This window comes from Mirounga leonina, unplaced genomic scaffold (assembly GCF_011800145.1).
Source record: "Mirounga leonina isolate KUSES-001 unplaced genomic scaffold, KU_Mleo_1.0 Mir_53, whole genome shotgun sequence".
In the NCBI taxonomy this organism is placed as follows: Eukaryota; Metazoa; Chordata; class Mammalia; order Carnivora; family Phocidae; genus Mirounga; species Mirounga leonina.
The window spans coordinates 82,601,968-82,622,430 of NW_023270807.1; the positions used below are offsets into that span (position 1 = coordinate 82,601,968).

The 20,463-nt window shown below is 43.0% G+C and overlaps 1 protein-coding gene across 4 annotated transcripts in view; it reads right to left on the reverse strand.

Moving 5' to 3' along the window:
* The window catches only part of ARHGAP18 (Rho GTPase activating protein 18), a 123,985-nt gene that overhangs the window by 88,921 nt on the left and 14,601 nt on the right, over positions 1-20,463 (reverse strand). Inside the window, exon 1 of one of the 4 annotated variants that reach the window (XM_034990599.1) lies at positions 6,421-6,865. The exons of the other annotated variants lie outside the window; for them this stretch is intronic. The gene's annotated coding sequence lies outside the window, so the exon portion shown is untranslated. Of the gene's footprint in view, positions 1-6,420; positions 6,866-20,463 lie in introns of those variants that run through there. 4 annotated transcript variants of the gene reach the window in all.

Here is a 20,463-nt window from a genome sequence, read left to right on the forward strand (position 1 = left end):
TGGAGCAGCTTTAGCATTCCACTACCTAGTGTCGTAATCTGTAAAAATCCATGTGAGTATACACCCCAGACATCTAAAAAGACGGGCATTTCTCTCAGGAGCATCTCTCATAGCACAGCCGCCTACTGCTCTTTGCCTTACTTTGAATAAATGGATCTATAACCAAGGAAGCAGCCTTGGTTCCCCGCCCTAAGAGATATGAGAAAGTATTTCAGAAGGAATGAGAGACGGAGACTTGTTTTTTCCACACCTCTTGTCCCTTGCATGATACCTAGAATCAATCCCCCTCCCTACGTCCCGAGGACTACCTGTACTGCCAATCAAACAGCTCTCAATGCCAGACCAACTCTCACTCCAAGTTCAACCAACAGCTACCCACACCATCCTGTTCCACCCACTCTGCTTGTACTTGCCCACCACTGAAGGAACAATGGGATCCCATCTAAGGACTGACCAGTAAGGGGCCAGAGTTTTTTTTTTTTTAAGAGAGAGAGCACTCGCATGCACAAGCAAGTGGGGGAGGGGAGGGGCAGAGGGCGAGAGAGAGAAAATCTTAAGCAGGCGCCACACCCAGCACGGAGCCCAACACGGGGTTCGATCTCATAACCCTGCTATCATGACCTGAGCTGAAATCAAGAGTAGACAACGCTTAACCGACTGAATCATCCAGGTGTCCCACCAGAGACCATTTTAAATGGCAACTCTCATTTCTGCTACAAGTATAAAACAGATCCACCCAAAAACCCTGGCTGGTATCACTCAGGTCAGGCACTTGATGTGGTATATCAAGCGTGAGGCTCTGATTCTCTCCTGGCTGTACTCCAGAGGGGGTTGTTGAATGGTGAGAAATGTGGGAGAGAATGGGGAGAGCAGATTAGGCCAAGCTTCCTCACATCTGACACAGTTGGTCAGTGTTCCTGTGGCAGACGGGAAAGTAATACAGCTCTGGCAAGTGTAGTCAATGTTTGCTTACATATGAAAGTGGTAAGTACTGTTAGTTTTGCTTTCTGACCACCCGTAAGGGTTAAATGACCCCCCACCCCCATGAGCTGCAGAGGGGCCAACAGGTCAAATACCACCACTAGAACCTACATCATGGGGTCATCCATTAAATACAGCTTAAGGTAGTCCTTGAATCTTCACAAATGTATGAAACCACCAAACTATCCCAAATCAACCACTGACTCTCTAAAAAAAAAAAAAATGGGGGGTGCCTGGGTGGCTCAGTCGTTAAGCATCTGCCTTCGGCTCAGGTCATGATCCCAGGGTCCTGGGATCGAGTCCCACATCGGGCTCCCTGCTCACCGGGAAGCCTGCTTCTCCCTCTCCCACTCCCGCTGCTTGTGTTCCTGCTCTCGCTATCTCCGTCTGTCAAATAAATAAATAAAATCTTTTAAAAAAATAAAAATAAAAAATAAATAAAATAAAATAAAATTTAAAAATGGTGTGCATGCCATGAACCTCCTCATCATGCCCTTAGCATCTCCCAAGTCAGAGTTCATGCTAAAAACATTCCTTTATAATCTTTTATGAAGATGGAATAAAAACACTCTACTCATCTTTGGAGTTCAACATAAGTACTACACTTTGTAGAATTTCAGTATTAGATTGTTGCAGTAATACCAGTAATACTTTCAAAAGTTTTTTTAAACATTTTATTTATTTATTTTGATGGAGAGAGAGAGAGAGACAGTGAGAGAGGGAACACAAGCAGGAGGAGTGGGAGAGGGAGAAGCAGGCTTCCAGTTGAGCAAGAAGCCCAATGTGGGCCTCGATCCCAGGACCCTGGGATCATGACCTGAGCCGAAGGCAGACGCTTAACGACTGAGCCACCTAGGCGCCCCACTAATACTTTTTTAAAAAGATTTTATTTACTTATTTGAGAGAGAGAGAGAAAGAGCAGGTGCAAGGGCAGACTCCCTGCTGAACAGGGAACCTGACACAGGGCTCGATCCCAGGACCCTGAGATCATGACCTGAGCCGAAATCAGACATTTAACCAAATGAGCCACCCAGGCGCCCTTGTTGCAGTAATACTCTTTAAAATGCCTGAAAAATAAAAGACATGCAGCAGGCACTTCACTTAACAACATTCATCAGGGATTCCAGGTTCTGTTCCTTCCATTACCAGCTGTGTGTGAGTAACCTTGACCAGCCATTAAACATTCATCAGCGATTGTAGGTTCTGTTCTTGGTTCCATTACCAGCTGGCTGTGGATTACCTCCAATAGCCATTTTAGCTCTCCCAACCTCTGTCTGCTCATGTATAAAAGAGTTACCAAATGACATCTGAAGTCCCCAGGATTACAACATAAAGTATTATCCTTGAAAATTATTTAAGAAGCAGTGATATATCTGAAAACAGATGAAGAACTGCTTGTATATTTTTTAATTAAAAAGGGGGGGTGCCTGGGTGGCTCAGTCGGTTGAGCAACCAACTCTTGAACTCAGCTCAGGTCTTGATCTCAGGGTCGTGAGTTTGGGCCCCGTGTTGGGCTCCATACTGGGCATGGAGCCTACTTTAAAAAAAAAAAAAGAAAGGAAACTAGAACATTCAGGGGCAATAATACCATTAAATTTTTATATCTCTGAACCTAGATAAGTAAATCACAAGGCCAGATCTGAAACTTAAATTAAGAGATTGCCAGGGTCCTAGTGCCAAAGGTCAAACTTACTTTCGCTAGCTGATATATTCACCACCTTTCTTTGTTCATAAAAATCATACTCACTTAGAATTATGAGTAGCTAGTATTAGCCAGTTTGGTGAACTGTTACTTTCACTAAACATAAGAACTTAAAAATTCTGGCTTTAAAAGAAATAAGGCACTGTTTTAAAGCATTTAGAGCCTACCTCTTCATTAGATTAGAGGTACATGTGCTATTCGTCAAACTCCCAGAGCCGTCCTAAAATTGAATGTTGAATGCTTGGAGAATATTCATTGACAGACCAAAAACAGTAATGGTGAAAACACTGTTCAGAATCTTGTCACTAATAAAAGAGAAAGGCTCCCTGGCTCTTTCCCTGGACACACATTCCCCATCTTCTTGTCTCTTCCCAATGCCATTCAGGAGTTGCTTCTTCCTAGGACTGTATTTTCCTTGTCCTTGCAAAAACCTTTGCTCCAAAACCCCAAAACTCCATCAAAGCTAGGAGTAATTTTAATGTGTGAAGAGTAAAGGGAATACAAGATAGCAGTAACTTAAAAGTAAAACATAAAACTTTTCTATGAGGGGCGCCTGGGTGGCTCAGCCGGTTAAATGTCTGCCTTCGGCTCAGGTCATGATCCCAGGTCTCTGGGATTGAGCCCCACATGGAGCTCTCTGCTCAGCGGGGAGTCTGCTTCTCCCTCTGCCCCCCCCCCACTCCCACTCATACTTGTACTCTCTCTGAAATAAATAAAAACAAAAAAAACTTGTGTATGAGTACTATCCATATTTTGTTTACCAATTATGCTTCACATTTCCACAAAGTGTAATTACACCTATGGATATAAGAAAACGAAAAGGCAATCTGTGCATACAAGAACACCAGGCTCCCCATGGGGGAGGAACAGCATTCCCAAGGGTGGGGGAGGGTGGAATCAAACTGTGCCCCACTGAGCCCCAGGGATCCATATAGGTGGGCCCTTTCCCATCTCTCCAAGCAATTTTTACACAAAGCACGAAATCAAATTCCACCTTACTTCTCTGGGCATGTATTTGAACCTAAACGTATCACTGGCTAAAAAAGCTGCAGTTCTCCATTAATCTTTTTTCTAAGTCCAGGGTGACACATTTGTGCTCAAGAAAAATGGCATAAGTAAAGATGTTGCTCACACACATCCCACACGCTCAACAGATGCCCAGCAAAATGCAGGAGTCACTGATGACGCTCCTGCAACCTACAAATGTTTCTTGATCACCCGCTCTGCACTAGTCCCTCTTCTAGGCACTGCAGATACAACAGTGAACAGGACAGACAAAAAATCCCTGTCTTGTGTATCAAATACACTGAGGTTTAGAAAACAAAACAGCTATAAAAGGGACCTATGGAAACGCTGTGGGAACTTTAATATGGATTGCATGTTAGACCATAATTATCTTCAGTGTGACAGTGGTATAGTCCAGTGGTTTCCAAACTTGTCTGCACATTGAAATAGTGCCGGGAGCTTCAATCAATCAATCAATCAATCAATCAATCAATACTGATGCCATTGGCCTGTCCAAGAATTAGTCCGGAGTATGGCTTGAGTTTTGGAATTTTAAACTTCTTTAAATTAAACCTATGAATCCAGATGTAAGATTTATGTGTACACATAAATACACATTTCTAAGTGCTTACAGTTTTCACAAGAAAAGTTGGGGACATGGAATCAATCAGCTTGTTCACTAGATTGTCTTAGAGAGGATACTGTCCTGAGTACAAAATTCAGCAATTCCCAAGCAGAAAACTACTTTCAGAGGCCAGGAACTGTTTCAGAATTCACCAAGTGAATTCTTCATTTGAGCTTACTACAATCATTTTACTATAAAGTCCTTTTGTTTCAGTGCTTGTTTTAAAATGTTTTAAAAAGTTCTAGTTCAAAACCGTCCTATCTTTGAAAGAACAGTACCTCACTGACATTATTCTGAGTATTAGAATACATTTGGATTTTATCTATATTGATCCTAAAAACACACTTTAAAGTACGTTTTTAAATTTTTTTTTTGATGTAGTGTTCCATGATTCATTGTTTGCGTATAACACCCAGTGCTCCATGCAATACGTGCCCTCTTTAATACCCATCACCAGGCTAACCCATCCCCCCACCCCCTCCCTTCTAGAACCCTCCGTTTGTTTCTCAGAGTCCACAGTCTCTCATGGTTCATCTCCCCCTCCAATTTCTCCCCCTTCATTTTTCCCTTCCTACTATCTTTTTTTTTTTTAAACATATAATGCATTATTTGTTTCAGAGGTACGGGTCTGTGATTCATCAGTCTTACACAATTCACAGCGCTCACCATAGCACATACCTTCCCCAATGTCTATCACCCAGCCGCCCCATCCCTCCCACCCCTACCACTCCAGCAACCCTCAGTTTGTCTCACTGATATAAAGTACATTTTTAAATAAATCTTTACTATACATTTGATTTGTCCTAATTTGCCTTTCTCCTAAAGATGTAACAAAATGTTCCAATTAATATTATATAATCAGTCTATTCTAGTGCCATCTGTCATCTGGACAGCTATTATTCATAAGGGAAGCTGTAGTTATAAGTCATTATTTGTATCTTACCAACTTGATTTTTTTTTTCCTGGCAAAAACATAAAAAGGAATAGTGAGAAATATAGCTGGAAAAGCAGACTGGAGCCCTGATTAGAGAGAGAGCCATACTTAAGCGTGTACTCCTTTGTAAAGTACTTACTAAGAACCTAGTATGCACATGCAATGTAGATGCCATTGTGAACAAGCCAAACAGGATCCCAAATGTATAGTCACGTTAGGAATACAGACAAGCATGCATGACACAATTAGAGTGTTGCTTCTGAAAAGTTAATAGGATGATCGGAATTAAAAGAAACTAGACTAGGCTTGCATTAAAAGTGTAGAATGTACACAATAAAAGGAGATTCTTTCTGAAAACAAAATTTAATGGTATAGTCCTCCTGACCCAGTTGCTTTCCATCTCACTTTTCTTCTCCTGACTGTATTAGTTACATGTAGTTGCCAGTTACTACAAACCTGGTGGCTTAAAATTTATCCTCTCATAATTCTAGAAGCTAGACATTCAAGTTCAGGATCACTGGCCCCAAGGTGACAGTGAAGCTATCCTGCCTCCAGATCCACTCCTTGCCTTCTCCCTGTGCATCTGCTGGTAGCAGCATTCCCTTGCTCTTGGCTCTCACCACGTTGACTTCAACTTCAGCCTGGCATTTTCACATGACATCTGGGTGTGTCTGTGAAGTCGCCCTCTGTCTTTTCCAAGGATGATGGTGATTGCATTTGGGGCCCAACTGGATAATCCGGGGTATCCTTCCATCTCAAAATCCTTAAGTTAATTGCATCTTCAAAAACTCCTTTTCCAAATAGGTAACATTTACATATTCTGAGAATTAGGACCTTAAATCTTGAGCAGCCATTATCAGACTACTACACCCACATAGAAAGACAAAGAGAGAAAAAGGACGACGGGGAGATAAACCAGCTTGACTAAACCAGAGCATTTACGATGTGTTCTGCTCCAAACACATCTAAAGAGTTCACCTGCTTCTATACAGGTCCTGAAATGCAAGGCTGTTTGCTCCTGTTACATCTGTGTACTTATGGCGAGAATTTAGTTAAATGAGATGGGAAAGGACCATACAGACTAAAAGTAGTATTTACTATTTTTCTCTCTTCTGCCTCCTTAGTCATAACCTCAAGTATCTTTGCAAAACAGCTTCTGTAAGTTTTACTTACCCATTTCAGAACTCTGGCTTGTTTCTTTGCCATATTAAGTATGGGGAGAAAGAGCCCCAGAAAGTTCAGCAAGGCAGCCCAGCACAGGGCCGGTTCTTTGGAGTCTTTACGACCATAGTTCTGGCGGAACTCTGCAGCCAGAACTTCTCCAGTCTCTAGGATAAGAAAAGTGACATGGGCATTCACACTGGTGACATTCTAGTTATAGCCACTTCTCTCTAACTACAGAAGTCTTGGCTATAGATGCATTAGAAGGCTAAGGTCAGGGGTGCCTGGCTGGCTCAGTCGGTAGAACACGGGACTCTTGATCTTGGGGTCGTGAGTTCGAGCCCCATGCTGGGGGTAGAGATTACTTTAAAAAGAAAAAAAAGTCTAAGGCCAAAATCATATGGACGAGAAGAGTGGTAGAGAGAAACCTCTAGATTTCCAGTAAAAAAAAAAAAAAAAAAAAACATTTCCAGTCAAATCACTGAGGAGCCATTATGCCTTGTGTACTTTAACAATTACAATACTGGAGGCTAGACCAAATCTTTGCTTTCCTGACCAAACCATTTGACTAGAACAGTAACACATACCAGTTTATTTATTTATTTTTTATTTATTTATTTGACACAGAGAGAGAGAGCATAAGCAGGGGGAGTGGCAAGCAGGCAGAGGGAGAGGCAGGCTCTGTGCTGAGCAAGGAGCCCGATGTGGGACTCGATCCCAGGACCCCGGGATCATGACCTGAGCCGAAGGCAGACGTTTAACGACTGAGCCACCCAGGCGCCCAACACATACCAGTTTAATCCTGCCCTGCCCCATTATCTGGTCATCTAGATATGGAGAAATTCTGCTATTCTAGAATCCACTAAGCCAGTGATCCTTAGTTAAAATTCTTACTCAGAAGTATTTAATATTGTTAATATAGAAGGTTGAACCCTAAAAATGTAATTTTACATTTTGATGTAAAATATTTAACGTGAATCAATAATAGCCTATATACAAGCTCCATCAACTTTCTTCCCACTCCAGACCCGCATCAGTATATAAATTCAATTCTTAGCCTCTCAAGCAGGAATCAAGGTACCCCCTCATATGCTATGACACCATTACAAATATATTTCCATTTTATTTAAGCTATTGACATTTTTTGCTTTTTCATAAACAGAATCAATAAAACACTTCATTATTGCATTGGCTTAAAATACAGCAACAAGAAAGCAAATGCAAAATGAATAGTACACTAAAATCCACATACTACTCAAGGGTTATCTCACGTAGGGCAAGCACCATAGGAAAGTCCAAAGACATTTAAAAAAAACCAAAAAAACACTGAATTTCACTCTCTTGTTTTCTAAGAGTATGGTGAGCAATCTCACGGGTTCCATAATCTATACATAATACATGATCACTTATCAGCTTGCCTCAGATGGCAAATGTGACAGGCAGCTACCTAATGTGTGCACTGTGTCTCCTCCACTATCTCATCATGCACTATCCTTCCACTGCAGTGAAAAACCTACATTCTCTTATAGAACTCATCGTAACTTACTAAATTTAAAAATGCAACGATTGTGCCAATGGAACACACTGCAATTACAGAATCACAGAATTTTCTTTTAAAGATTTTATTTATTTATTTGACAGAGAGAGACACAGCGAGAGAGGGAACACAAGCAGGGGGAATGGGAGAGGGAGAAGCAGGCTTCCCGCGGAGCAGGGAGCCCAGTGCGGGGCTCAATCCCAGGACCCTGGGATCATGACCTGAGCTGAAGGCAGACGTTTAATGACTGAGCCACCCAGGCACCCAGAATCACAGAGTTTTTAAAAAGCAGGGTCACTAGAGATCATATGAAAGCAGACATTGCATCAATCCATATCATACTTTCTAGACAAAAGTCCTTCTGTCCCTCCTCTCCCCTCCCCAGTTTTGGTTGAAGCAAGGCAAGGACAATATTGGTGTAAGTATGAAGGCATGCCAGGGTCACCAATGAGAGAACCTCAGCTTTGGAATATAAAACCACCTGTGCAATTTCTCTTTGCCAAGCCGGAATACGGATATGACCACTGAGGCACACTTGTCTCACTTCCATGTGGCCTCGGGCTACTTCCGTTTCTGGCCCAGTCCCCAAAGCAACAGATGAGGTCTTAGAACCAAACAGCAGCACCAGAGTAGTCAAACCAGATCTGCCACCAACAGGGTGCAAATGAAATCTCCTGGACAACTGGGTGTCATTATCTGTGGATAGCTGTGGAAACATGGATTGCTGACACTGGTGTTTAGAGAGTCAAATTCTTTCATATTTGGGTAACACATTAAGATGACACCTTAGGGATACAAAGAAGGATGATTATGCCCCCAAACAGTCATACAACCAGCAATCATGTATTGATTGTACAGAGCATGCCTCACATTAACGAGACGTAGAGATTCAGGGATAAAGAAAACACCATGTCTAATGCTACCATGGTTAATATTCTAGACAGATACAAGAAATGTATACATGTAGCTGAGAAGAAACAAGGGACCACACAATAAAACACAAAAGAGAATGTGGTGTTCTTGAAAAACTCGCTCACATAAAGCATTTTATCAAAGAAAACATACTCCTAATAACACATTTTCATCAAAGGACATAGCTTCATAATATTACTATCTCCTATTGTCTGTTCTATTTCTCCTTCTCCCGCCTCTGCGTCTCCTTTCCTTTTTTCCTTACTCCTATGGTTTAAAGTAGTTATTCCCAGACTTACATACTCCAGAAAAAAAAAAAAAAATACTTTGGGGTAGAGGGAATCAACACAGAGTTGCAAACTTTTTACTTGCCAAAGAACAGCATTTTTTTTAAATGAAAAACTGGATATCTATTTGCACTAGCTTCATCTCAGCAAAGACATAATCACATAAAAGAATGTGATCGCATTCATTTAAGTATAAGCCACCAATATCAGAGCCTTTCATATTTGATTAGAAGTGTGAATTATAGGGCACCTGGGTGGTGCAGTCGGTTAAGTGTCCAACTCTTGGTTTTAGATCAGGTCGTGATCTCAGGGTCATGGGTTCAAGCCCCGTATGGGGCTCTGTGCTCAGCACAGAGTCTGCTTAAGACTCTCTCTCCCTCTCCCTCGGCCCCTTCCCACCCCCCTCAAATAAATACGTAAATCTTTTAAAAAATAAAAAAATAAAAAGAAGTGTAAATTATAGAGCAAGAAAGATACCAAATAACAAACTGGAGGAGAGAAAAACTCTTAAGGGATCAAATATGTAATGAAGCACAGAGGCTGGAGATGACAAAGACTCTCCCTAGTTCACAATTTTCACTAGGGCCAGCCCAGTTAACCGTTAACAAAGCGATACAAAGAAGCAAGGTGTATCTGTGTGTGCATGGAGTAGATGAGGTGAAGGAGGACACCATCAAGAATCTTAAAAATGATGCTGGAAGAATTGGAAAGTAATACAGAGGTGTTACCATGGGAGGGTTAGAATGCGATGCTGAGAAAACAGTGGTGAGAAAATGACTTTTTAAAGTGTGGATTGAAAAGTGCAGAAGCTAGAGGCCAAGAAACAAGCATTGACAGCATGAGATGGTGGAAGTACAGATTAGGGTTGGAGCAGCGGAAAAATAAAGTGCAGAGCTGAGAGACTGGGCATCGGGGGGGACATAACAAAGCTCAGTAAGGGGCTCCTTGAACAGGCCGGCGGAGAGAGGTGGCAGTGATGACTCAGATGTCACGAGTGGAGAAAAGGCAGGCCAGCAACAGGACTGCCAGTGACACAGAGGAAATAAGAGAGGAAATGATGCATAAGATAGCTAAGAGCCACTATAAATAGCTACATGTCTGTGGTCTCTCCAGCAAGAAGGCATGTGTGAAACAGTCTGCATTCTACACCTTGGTTAAAATATAACTGGGAGAATAACAATGTATTAATGACACAAACTGTTGCTTTCCACAAACTGTTGCTTTAGCATAGATGTCTAGGAATGTGCCCATGGGGGGCGGGACAGGGGGAGGGGATACCAAGGGAAAGTTAAGTTAAATAGTGCCTAGCCCTGGAGCAGTGGTATAAGGGAACTTTAATTTTCTTCTTTGCACTTTTATTTTTACAAATTTTCTCTAATGCGAACGCTATTTTGTTGGTAGAAGTTTTGGAATTTCGTAACTATGTTAGAATGCTGTGTGTTCGTCTGTAAGTTTCATGGGCTCACATACACGCACACGTGTCCACCTACTTTAGGTATCATAGAGTTTTTAGCACACTGGGGGCACTTCAAAACAGCATGAATACATCCACAGACGTTAATGTGGATCATCATGGTCTGTCATCTGGTGACTTTCACATACGCCACATATATCAGAAGTATGCAGACTGACCATACTTCAGCCACGTGAATCACAAAAGCCAAGAAATTTCAGTCCACTACGTAAGTTATTTAACCTAAAGCCTGACACTGCCAAGGACCAATGTCACAAAGAATTTTTTACTGAGATTTGTAAAAAATCCTTCTAGAATTGCAGAAGATCTCAGAACTTAAGATTTCCTAGTCTTAAATAAGGCACTGCATGGTAATAAAGAATGGATACCTCCAAAGTAAATTGAGCAAATGCAAATGCAGTATGCAGGATCACTGAAACAGACAATAGTCATTATTCCTCCCCCAAACTCTGCCCAAACTCTGTGGACTGTGGCCATGCAGCAGTCATTAAGACAAGAGACTCTGGGGATGCCTGGGTGGCTCAGTAAGTTAAGCGGCTGCCTTCAGCTCGGGTCATGATCCCAGGGTCCTGGGACTGAATCCCACATCGGGCTCCTTGCTCAGCGGGGAGCCTGCTTCTGCCTCTGCCTGCCACTCCCCCTGCTTGTCCTCTCACCCTCTCTCTTCAGCAATAAATAAATAAAATCTTAAAAAAAAAAAAAAAGACAACAGACTCTGGAAACCAGAATGCCAGGGTTCTGAGGCCAACTCTACGACTTTCCTAGTGTGTTGCCTTGAACAAGTTTACCAACCTCTGTGCCTCAGTTTCCCCACCTGTAAACAGAGACTATGATTATACCTACTTTCATGATATTGTGAAACACACAGGAGTCAAGGTTCATATACAGGACACTGTGAAGCACACAGTACAGTACTAGGGCAACTACGGGACACTGTACAGAGATTAACTAATATTATTTTTATCCTAAAGCAAGATGCTGAAAAAGCCTCAGCCTTCTCAAAAGTTATACTTAGATGCAACCGAAGACTGTGCAAATCATGTTGGTAACCATTTGATCGTTTTGCCATACTCAAAAATACAAAGTTGCTTTTTTTTCCTTCCCACTTCCTCTTATTTTCCCTCCTGACCTACATACAGAGATGAACATAGCTGATACTGGAGTTCCGCAAAAATAATGGCATCCCAAGAGTAAGAGGCTTACATGTTTTTTCCCCCTGCCAACTGCATCATGCTCCTTCCTCCTCAAGCCCTCCCCTAAGACACCAAGGAAAATTCTTTACTCAAAAATCCAGTGTGGTGATAATGACTTTTAAAATCAAAAGCAAGTTGGGGCGCCTGGGTGGCTCAGTTGGTTAAGCGACTGCCTTCGGCTCAGGTCATGATCCTGGAGTCCCGGGATCGAGTCCCGCATCGGGCTCCCTGCTCAGCAGGGAGTCTGCTTCTCCCTCTGACCCTCCTCCCTCTCATGCTCTCTGTCTCTCATTCTCTCTCTCTCAAATAAATAAATAAAATCTTTAAAAAAAAAAAATCAAAAGCAAGTTGACTCACTGTAAAAGAAAAAAGTCTGTATTAAGGGAAAATTAAATAAATATATATATTTACAAAAGGCTCTAAACTAGATCTCCCACCGTGCAACCCAGTCTCTAGGAACCCAAACTCTGATTATTTCAAGTCACTTGTCTGGATAAAAAATCTTTTCCCAGCTTGGCCACCCACTTGTGTACGAAGTGCCAGCACAAACTGAAATACGAACTTCCATGAGTGCCAACCCCCCCCAACACACACACACACACACACAGCCATGGTAAGCTGCTGTCCCCGTCAGCCCCGCTGTCATCTGCACTTGCCCTCTGCAGGCTTGGCTGCTCATCTCCTAGTGAGCCGCCTGTCTTTTGCCAGCCATTCGCACAAGCTGAGAATTCTATTTTTTATTATTAGGGAGCCCTAGAAAGCCCACCCCACCCCTCAGTCTGGGCAAATGACAGCAGCTTCTAGCCTAGCACACCACCAGTAAGATATTGGACCAGTTTCCCCGTTGGGTAAGCTGGCAAATGCCAGAGGCGTACCCAGAATTCCCTTGTCTCCTCACAGGGAACTAACTTCTTCCAAGTTCAGTCTTTTCCCTGGGATACTAAGAAAGCCAACCACCTGGATATTCCCACAAAATATGGGCTGAGGACTTCTAGAATCCTCAGATTTTCAACCCAGAAGTATTTATAACAAACTTCCGGCTTTCTCCAGATTCACATTGCTTTCAGAAGTCAGGGGAACTGCCTTGTCAACTTTCACTGAATTATCTCCCTAAAAAACAAAACAAAAACATTTTTTTTTTAAAGATTTTATTTATTTACTTGAGAGCGAGAGAGAGAGCACAAGGCACGGGGGGCATGGAGGGGCAGAGGGAGAAACAAACTCCCTGATGAGCAGGGAGCCCAACATGGGTCTCGATCCCAGGACCCTGGGATCATGACCTGAGCCAAACGCAGACACTTAACCGACCAAGCCACCCGGGTGCCCCCCAAAAACCATTCTTTATAAACACATGGTTTCAACACTTCAAGATGTCAACTGGCTACAAGTGCTAAGGAGGTATTATGCTCACTTGTTTGGGATCAGCTTCTATATACCACACCCTCAGGACTTGAAACTCTAGTTCGTGGGTCTCAGAGAAATTGTAAACTACCACAGTTTCCCACCTTCCATATTACTGTGAATGGCAGAAACTACAAATGTTAACTCTGGATCGGCAAGGGTCTGAGCATCTACTGACACAGCGTGTGGCTGAAACCTCACTCCCAGAGAGTTAAGAAAGTGTTTCCTGCCTGTCTGGCGCTGACAAGCCATATCTCTTTCCTTGAGCATCCAGTAGTATTCTCCAGGCCACCCCAAGCACAGGCTCAAACCCCACCAAAGTAGGCCGAGCCCAAGGATGCTTCTTTCATTCTCTTTTCTGAGCACGGAAGGAGGTAGACAAGCATTTTGTTCTAGGAAGGCAGACTTCACTACAGGAAATGAACTTCCAGGCAGCTACTTATATTCATACGAAAAGTCACCCTTCCTTCTAACCTACATCTTTACCTGTGTTGACCATCTCATGTATGGTCATGTAGCTCATGGTGCTACATTCATACTAGGACAGGTGGAGGAGGCTCCCTCAAATAGCCTAAGTTCCTCAGGGACCAAACATGTTTCTTTTGCTGCAGTGAGTTTATGTGCTTTACCTAATTTAATCTTCATATCACCACTGAGGCACAGAGGCCAGCAACTTGTCCAAGGTCATATAACTAGGAAGTCATGGATTCAAGATATGAAACCATGCTGTCTCACACTCCAGAGCTCCCTCTTCACCACAGCGCCATTACATCATACCTGTCTCAGTTCAGTAGATCCAAGGATCCATGAGCAGTTGGGTATTCTGAAAAGTGGGAAGGTCACAAGCTAATACTGATTGAAAGAAATCCCAGTTCTTCAGTCAAGATTGAGCTTTAAGGCTTGCCACAAATTGGCCTCAACCTCCCCTTCCAGCCTTCCCTTCCACCTCTAAGTACCCTGTTCTCTAGCCAAATTATAAACCTCATAGAATCAACCCCCATCTGAATATTGGGGAGGAAAACTTCCTCTACCCTACGGTCCTTCTAGCAGGACTTAGAATCAAATTGGCAGGAGACAGACTAATAGGAGAAAATCAAATTTAACAGGCGTATATACAGGGAATCCACACAGGCCTGAAAGTCTGAAGACAAATGGCAACAGGAAGCTTATAGGAGCTAAGGAGAGGAGTAGGGGCCTGAGGATACAAAGGGAGAAAGCTCATTAGCAGGAAGGTGAAAGGAGATGTTTGGAAAAAACGAGGTTGCCCTATTATGCAGATGAGTTCCTTAGGTAAAGGGGAGTCTCTCTTAATAGCTCTCTTCCTGGTACAGGCTCTTCTTTCCAATATAAATTTAGGCAGCTGACAGGGAGGCAGAGAGCTTTTCCTGCATCTACAGGGTTTGGGTTACTTTTTAGTAACTTTTTTCTTTTAAAGATTTTATTTATTTGACAGAGAGAGAGATAGCGAGAGCAGGAACACAAGCATGGGGAGTGGGAGAGGGAGAAGCAGGCTCCCTGCTGAGCAAGGAGACCGATGTGGGGCTTGATCCCAGGATCCTGGGATCATGACCTGAGCCGAAGGCAGACACTTAACAACTGAACCAGCCAGGTGCCCCTGGGTTACTTTTAACTCAAAATAATCTTTATGCCAAAGTGTCCATCTTGGGGCTACCTGCCCTTGGCCCCTACATGAACCTCCCTCTCCTCAGAATGCTCTTCCCCCGAAACCAAATCCTACCTAAACCACTCTAACAAGCACCCGTTCAACAAACTTCAAGGAGTTAGGACAGCACCATTTGCTTGCTCGTTTGCTTGTCTTTCTTAAAGATGCCCCCTCGTTAACAACTTCTGCACTGGGTAATGAAAACAAATGTAGCCACTACCAGTGATGAGGATTCCATCTTTTGGAGATTCAGTAGACTGATTCTAAGTGCACTGCATCTCAATACTGTCCAATATAAAAAATCTCTTTCTTTCTACCTCTTTGAGGATCTCAATGTCACAAGACCAAAAAAGAGGTAGATTCTAAGTACTTCTTTAACATTCAAAAACATATGTGCTGTTCTTCTTCTTTGTCTGGAATTTACTGAACAAGCAGAACCAGAGGGGCTAATGCTAAATTTCCCACTGCTGACCACTTCTCAGCCAGGCCTCTGAGGCCCCTTCAACAGCTTGGGGACGAACTCATCCGTCTCTAGTCTAAAAGACGAGAAATCTGACAGCTGAAAGGCAAGGATTCTCCTCTCTCATGAAGATGGGAGCAGCCCCCAGGAAGCAGAAATGGGAAGGTAATGGTTTTGTATTTGAAAAACGTCACCAGAGGACTTGGAGGAAAGACGCGGGAAGGATAATCCACGTGCACATTATTTTGCAGGAGATGCCCTTCGGGCACAGTTTCAGAAATCACTGGGAGTGTGAAGACAAAGCACATACATATAGACATCTTTCTGGTCCTCTCTGCCATCCCTCGGAAAAATCACATATGTTTCCACTGGCTTCTCGTGGGGACTTGAGAAAACAGAATCCCTGGAAAAACAATTCTTGCTAGACCTCCCTCACCCCCGGCATCTCAGCCTTCAAATTTCCATTCTGAATTCTGGAACTAGCAGAGGTTTGACTATTTAAGTCAACTTGTCATTTAAGTTTAAAAGGGGACTAGTTAATTTCTGTTTTTAAAATGATTACATAAATTGGGGCACCTGTCTGGCTCAGTTGGTAGAGCATGGGACTCTTGATCTCAGGGCTCCTGAGTTTAAGCCCCATATTGGGCCTAGAGCTTACTATAAACAAGCCAACCAACCTAAATTTAAATTATGAATCTAATGCTAATAACCAGAAAACATGATTGCTTTGGCTAAACAGTCCATTCGTAACATTTTATTCATCATGAAATCAATACAAATTTCCTGCCCATGTAAATCCATATGTACGTGTGTATACAAAATGATTTGCATGGAAATTATAAGTGAAAATAAAGCAAATGACTTATTTATAAAGTACAAATATCATCCTCACAAATGTGCAGTGTCTAAAGTGGTACATGCCATTAAAATGAATAAAACCACTGAACTAAATACATGCTTACCAGACAGATTGCTACAAAGGAGACACATACTTAAAAAAGTCTTAAATATCTGGCGTGGCTTACACCAAAATGGGAGATTTTTACCCTAGTCTCAAGTTATCTATCCCTACGTACAACATATTAATTCCCCAAACAGAAAATGATTCATGTTTCAAATATAATAAAACATGCTGACAAACCAGAGAGTAAGGAACAGTTGATCATTTACATTACTCTCAAGTACAATTTTAGAATCTGTAGATAAGGTTCATTTTCAAACAAATAATTAATACTGTCCCTGTTTACTTCTTATCTGAGATGTAATGCAAATAAAATATTAAATAGCATAAATTCACTTTGAAAATACTGATGCATGGGGAAGAGGATACATATCTACAGTTCTGCATTAGGTAGACTCGTAGCATTTACTATTCCTCTCAAAAAAGAAGGAAAACATTTCCTACTATGATTTCATACATGTCACAATTTAGAAGATTCATTAGGGATCAAATCAATCTTATATGCTTTCACAACATTTGGAAGTTTTCTTAAAACCTCCGAAACTGCAAAGTCACTTCAGTGCTGTCATCACTGATTCAATACAAACTACTTTTGAGTTATGGAAAAAAGATGCCAGTGGTATGCAAAAACATAGTGTAACAATCGCTTTGCACTTTCATCATCTGTGTATTGGACTCCATTTAAGCTGTTCTTTGATGAGTAATGTAAGGCCTGTTCTATTACTGCACAAAAGCCTCACAATTTAACAGGCTATTCAATCATGACTTTAGTTCACTAAGAAAAAATGGGGGGTGGAGGGGAGTAGCAGGGAGTACGTGAGGGGGAGGAAAGGCGGTGAATGACCCAGAAATGGTCACCTGCAGCACAAATACACCAACACTTTCCCTACCCCTGTTGATAAAGGACTGCCCAGACTTTGGCCCCAGCCCTTATCAGCTGAGGCCCTAGGAACCCTGGGGATTCCACTTAAAGAGCCAGCAGATAGGGATGGGGGCAGGGAGACCTCGAATGAAGCAGACCCTTTGCTTTAGCCATCACCGGGAGATGATCTCTCTCCATCTTACAATGAATTTTGTGAACCTTCACATTCTGCTCAGTAAGCTAGTATTTCCTAATGAAATTCACCCTTTCCATAATTCCTTCAAGATGCTTGGATTATTGGGCTATTAGCCGGAAATCTGAAGACTGGCTTTCTCCAAGCTTTCAAGCTCACTGGCCAAGGGTTCCCAGAACAAAATCTAGTAAGAGACATTTTTCATCTCAGTGCTATCAATTAAAAAATAAAAGAAGGTACACCTGAACAGGTGCTTCCCTGGCCACATACCCAGGAAGCATAATTGAGGGGATGTGAACCCCCCCCACAACAGCAGCAAACAAATGGTCTCTGGCAAATAGCTCATCCATGTAATCTCCCCCCCACAGTCTGTTTTCAGGTCCCCGAAAGGCTGCCAAGCGGCTACATACGTGCCTCCCTGTAGCCAAGAGCTCTGGCAACTTCTCTGCTCACCTGCCTGATGCTCCCACGGCTGGTCAGCCCACCGTGGCCTTCCTGGGTCCTTGGCCGCCCCTGCAGCTCACCTCCATTGCCTTGGGGGCCCCAGGCACAGCCTCAGTGCTGACACTACCTGACACTCTCTAAGGTGACAGGGGCCACTGTCCCTCACTTCCACAACTGCTCTCCTCTTCTAGGCTCTGCCTACTTGCTTGTTTTTGACCCTGAAGCCCAGGCCCACCCCTCTTCCCTAGACTGAGACCACTGGGCCCACTGGCCTCACAGGAGGCTTTTTTGTCAATTTTGTTTTTATATCATGAAATGTTTTACTCTTTGCAAAACACATGCTTCCTTCCTTCCTTCTCCCCAGGGAGGCAGGTTATCCAGGGGGCGAAGCTTGCCTCAGTCGGCCCCCTTCTCAAGACCACTCCATCATGCTTGGGCTCCTCAGCAGCACACAATTCACATCTTCCTTCCCCTCTCTGTCCTTCCTGCACACGATCTGCACACTGGGCAGTTAGGTAAGACCGCCCCATGCAAACCATTTGCCTGGGTGCAGAGAAAGGATATGATGTCATGGAGCTTAAAAAGGCACAGAACGACAGTAGACAAATAGAAAAGCAGGCAGACATCCCCCAAAGAACTCTCCCTGGTAAAGCGACACAAGGATGGCATCCTAGGAAAGCGGGAGCACTTTGGACACAGAATTCTGTTTTTGCTAAGATTAGCAATTTGTGGCAGCGGGACATTTATGGGAACATGTCATGCAGGGACACCTTGGCCTGGAAATCAGCTATTTATAAAACAGGTCTAGGTTTAGGACCAAGAATAAGGCAGTCCCAAACCTTCAGCTTTCTTAGAAGTTTCAAATTACTTCGCCTACAAATGAGAAGCTCCAGAGAGGACTGTGGGGAGGTGATCATTTGGCTAATAGTTATAAGCTAAGAAAACCTATTTGCTATGAAAAATATCCAGGGCTAAAAGATAGTTACAAGTATATGCTCCCCAGCCAGCCAACCCTCACTCACCACCTTCTTAAATATCTTCAGTAATTGAATCAAAAGTGCTTTTGAGACACCAAATAGGACATTTTATTTTGAGACTTTTGAGTCTGTGGTAGGTCAAGGCTTTAATGTCCTTGGAGCGCCTTGAAGTATTTGAATGCCTTGAATTGTTTCTTAGCAACTGTGAGAATTCCACACTTTCACAGCTAATGAGAATGCTCATTTGGATTTCAGTGGAAATTTCTCACGCAACAGAAAGGGTCCTAAGACTATCTAGATGGTTGGAGAAGACCTACAGACAACATGGACTCACAGCTGTCTTACCGTCCTATTTCAAGGCTAAGGAAAAATTGATTATTCACCTTTTATAGAGAAATACAACCACCTAGGGGCGCTTGGGAGGCTCAGTCAGTTAAGCATCTGCCTTAGGCTCAGGTCATGATCTCGGGGTCCTGGGATCAAGCCCCACATCTGGCTCCTTGCTGAGCCTGCTTCTACCTCTCCCTCTGTGCACACTCTCTCGCTCTCTCTCAAATAAATAAATAAAAAATCTTAAAAAAAAAATTACAACCACCTAATGGCAAAGACAGTGGTGGTGGTGGTGGTGGTGGTGTTTTAAAAAAGCATACCTTGAGGGCGCCTGGGTGGCTCAGTTGGTTAAACGACTGCCTTCGGCTCAGGTCATGATCCCAGGGTCCTGGGATCGAGCCCCGCATCGGGCTCCCGGCTCAGCGGGGAGCCTGCTTCTCCCTCTGACCCTCTCCCCTCTCATGCTGTTTCTCTCTCTCTCTGGAAGGAAGGAAGGAAGGAAGGAAGGAAGGAAGAAAAAAAAGGCATACCTTGGTACTGTGTTGTCACACTGCTTCTGGGAGATTTCTCAATGCATCTGAAGACAGTTTCAAGTTTATAAATGCCCGCTGATGGAGAGAAAAAAGAACCCCCCCTCCCCCCATCCAGGGCTTTCTCCTCTATCCTATCTACAGGAACCTTCCCTTCCCCCATGAGCCCCTGTGGCCCCTACCACATCCCTGGCATGCCCAGACTGCTGTTTTAAAAGACCCAGACCAAGGCCTGCCATGGAAGACATCTTTCCCACGGAGGCCTCATGGTCATTCAGACACACATGCCTTAAGGGAGAAAAATGAGAACTGCACTTACTCTATGCCTCTCAGTAGAAAGACAATGACCAGGCTTCACATCGGAATTAGTCTGTGTACAAACTGTGTGATCTGAGACTAGTCAGTCCATATACATGAGCTGCCTTTTTTAAGAAAAGGATAGTAATTCTCACCTTATGAGGATTAAACAAATTCCATTTTGAAGGGCTTTGCACATACAGTACTCAATAAATATCTGTTTTTCTTTTCCTCTGTGATTTAATTTGCCCCAGTTACATGAATAGCTGACCACAAAATGCCAGGAGACACCTCAAGGCCACACAAAATTATTTACTAAATGGAAGAATTTAGTAAAACTATTTAGTCCTTCATTGCAGTAAAGGGTATCTTAGGGCCTGAAAGTAGTTAAAATGATCTCCCAAAGTGCCTATTTTATTACCAGTGAATTGCTTTGAATCTAGATTGGCATAACCTTATCTCAGTACCAAAATGAAAAGAGTTTTTACTATAAACAGGCACACAAACTACTAATCTGGTGTTCTACTGGAATTT